At 41.9% G+C, this 2,674-nt stretch overlaps 1 pseudogene; it reads right to left on the minus strand.

Moving 5' to 3' along the window:
• Positions 1–245: 245 nt before the first annotated feature.
• Positions 246–1,495, minus strand: LOC118989656 (keratin, type I cytoskeletal 18-like; annotated as a pseudogene).
• Between the last annotated feature and the right edge of the window lie 1,179 nt (positions 1,496–2,674).

Here is a 2,674-nt window from a genome sequence, read left to right on the forward strand (position 1 = left end):
ATCAATTTTCTGTTAATATTTGTATAAGATATCAGACTTGGTTCATTTTCTGTCAACTGTCCTAGCACTGTTTGTTGAGATGGCTGTCCTTCCTCCATTGAATTGCTTTTTCACTTTTCTCCAATATCAGTTGAGCATATTTGTCTGGGACTGTTTCAGTTGTTTACTTTTTTTTAATGTTCAATAAGCTCTGAACTTTCTGTTGGCTTCCTGACCTGCCAAGGAATGCCCCACTTCTACTGCCTTTAACGCCTCAAAATGTTGGTATCATTGACCTCAGATGCCACTTTGCCGTCCACAAATCTGCAGGTTGTGGTCTTTTGGAGGGTTTGTAAGGAGTGGCTTTTGTCCAGGGTGTCAACAAGACTGAAGTCCTCCCCTTCTTCCAATAGGTTGCAGTAGGTGGCAATCTCAGCTTCCAGCTTCACTTTGACGTTCAGCAGGGCCTCATACTCTTGGGCCTGGCACTGCCCCTCTGCCCAGGTCTGGGCCATCTCTGATTTCAGATGCAGCAGGGTCCCATTGAGTTGTTCCATATGCATGGCATAACACATCTCCACCCCTCAGGCTGTTCTCCAAACCAACCTTCAGATTTCTCATTAAGTCCAGGTCAATCTCCAACAACTGGACTGTACATCTCAGCTCCGTGAGTGCTGTCTCAGCAGCGCCTATCTTAGTGGTCTGTGAAGTAACCATGTGGTGCTCTCTTTAATCTGATGGTACCTGTAGTTGTCTAGCGCCTCTCAGTTCTTCCAAGCCAGCTTGTCATACTGGGCTTGGATGTCTGTCATGATTTTACCAAGGTCCTAAGATTTGGGGGCATCCAGCTCCACAGTCAACCTAGAATTGGCAATCTAGTTTTATAGACCATTTACTTCCTCCTCATGGTTCTTCTTCATGAAGATCATCTCCTCTTTGAAAGCCTTGATCTCAGTCTCTGCAGCTGAGTGATATCGGTGTCATCAATGACCTTTGGGAGCCCATTGATGTCATTCTCCACAGACTGGTGCATGGCCAGCTCCATATCATGCTTGACTCTGAAGTCATCAGCAGCAAGACAGGCATCGTCCACAGAATTTGCAAAAATCTGAGCCCCGGTGTCCTCTATGGTCTTGAAATAATGCCCCCAGTCTCTGACCCGGGGTCCCTTTTTCTCTAAGTGTTCCCAGATTTTGATCTCCTGTCTCTGATTATCAGACTCCAGGCTTCTCACCCTCTCCAAGTAGGAGGCCAGGTAGTCATTCAAGCATTGCATAGTCTCCTCGCCCTGGATACCCCCCATCAGACCCCTGGCTATCCATGCAGCCAGGCCCCCAGATCCTCAGCTGTCCTGCACACTGGTGGAGCAGGACACCAAGATCTGGGAGCCTGAGCATCTGGCACATGCATAGACACTGGCCAAGCTGCTGGCCATCCAGACTCAGTAGCTGGGCCACTGCACAGAGCCCAGGGTCTGGTAGCTTGTGGAAAAGCTGGAGCCTGTGCTGAAGCTCATGTTGTTCACAGAGGAGGGTGAGAAATTGAGACTCAGGTTGAAACTGCAGTCTGGACTATTTCAGTTCTTTATTTTGTTTCTTTGATCTGTGTTTATCCACCTACTAGTAGCACACTGTCTGTAGCTATATAATAAATCTTGAAAGAAGGTAGACTAATTTCTTTTGTCTTATTCTTCTTTTTCAAAATTGTCTTTACTATTCAAGTTCCTGTATTTTCCACATTACTTTTAGAATGATTTTTACAATATCTACAAAAAAACTCACTAGGATTTAATAGAAATTGCATCAAACCTATAAATTGATAATTTGGGGAGAATTGACTCCTTAAGTATGTTGAGGCTTCCAGCTCTTGAATATAGTATGTCTCGCATTTGTTTAGAATTTCTTTAATTTTTTACTATAATTGTATAGTTTTCAGCATACAAGTCATGTACATATTATGTTAGATTTATGCCTAAGTATTTTAGTTTTTAGAGCGATGGTAAATGGTATATTTTTATGTATTTATTTTTTTCACATTTTTTATTGTTGTTCAAGTACAGTTATCTCATTTTTCCCCCAGCCAGTCCCCGTCACCCTAGCCATCTCCACTCCCCATCCTCAATCCTACCCTCTTTGTTTTTGTCCAAGTGTCCTTTATACATGTTCCTGACAACCCCTCCCTCTTTTTCCCCCATTATCCCCTCCCACCTCCCCTCTGGTCACTGTCAGTCTGTTCTTAATTTCAATGTCTTTGGTTATATTTTGCTTGTTTGTTTTGTTGATTAGGTTCCACTTATAGGTGAGATCATATGGTATTTTTAATTTGTTTCCACAACTTTAATGTTAATATAGAAATGCAAGTGATTTTTGTCAGTTGATCTTGTATCCTGTGTCCTTGATGAACTTGTTAATTCTAGGACATTTTTTGTTTTATACCCCTTGGGATTTTCTGTACAGACAATCATGTCATCTCTTTATAATTTTTATGCTTTTATTTCCTTTTCTTGCCTCACTTTCCTCCTTAAAACTCCCAGCACTATTCTGAATAAGAGTGGTGAGAGTTGACACCCTTATCTTACTCCTCATTTTACGGGACAAGTAGAAAGTCTTTCATGACCAAGCATAATGTTTAGTTATAGCTTTTTTTGTTTTTGTTTTAGATTTTATTTATTTATCTTTAGAGGGGAAGGGAAGGA

The sequence above is a fragment of the Sturnira hondurensis genome, unplaced genomic scaffold, assembly GCF_014824575.4.
Source record: "Sturnira hondurensis isolate 20B ecotype Veracruz unplaced genomic scaffold, ASM1482457v3 Scaffold0006496, whole genome shotgun sequence".
NCBI classification, from domain to species: domain Eukaryota; kingdom Metazoa; phylum Chordata; class Mammalia; order Chiroptera; family Phyllostomidae; genus Sturnira; species Sturnira hondurensis.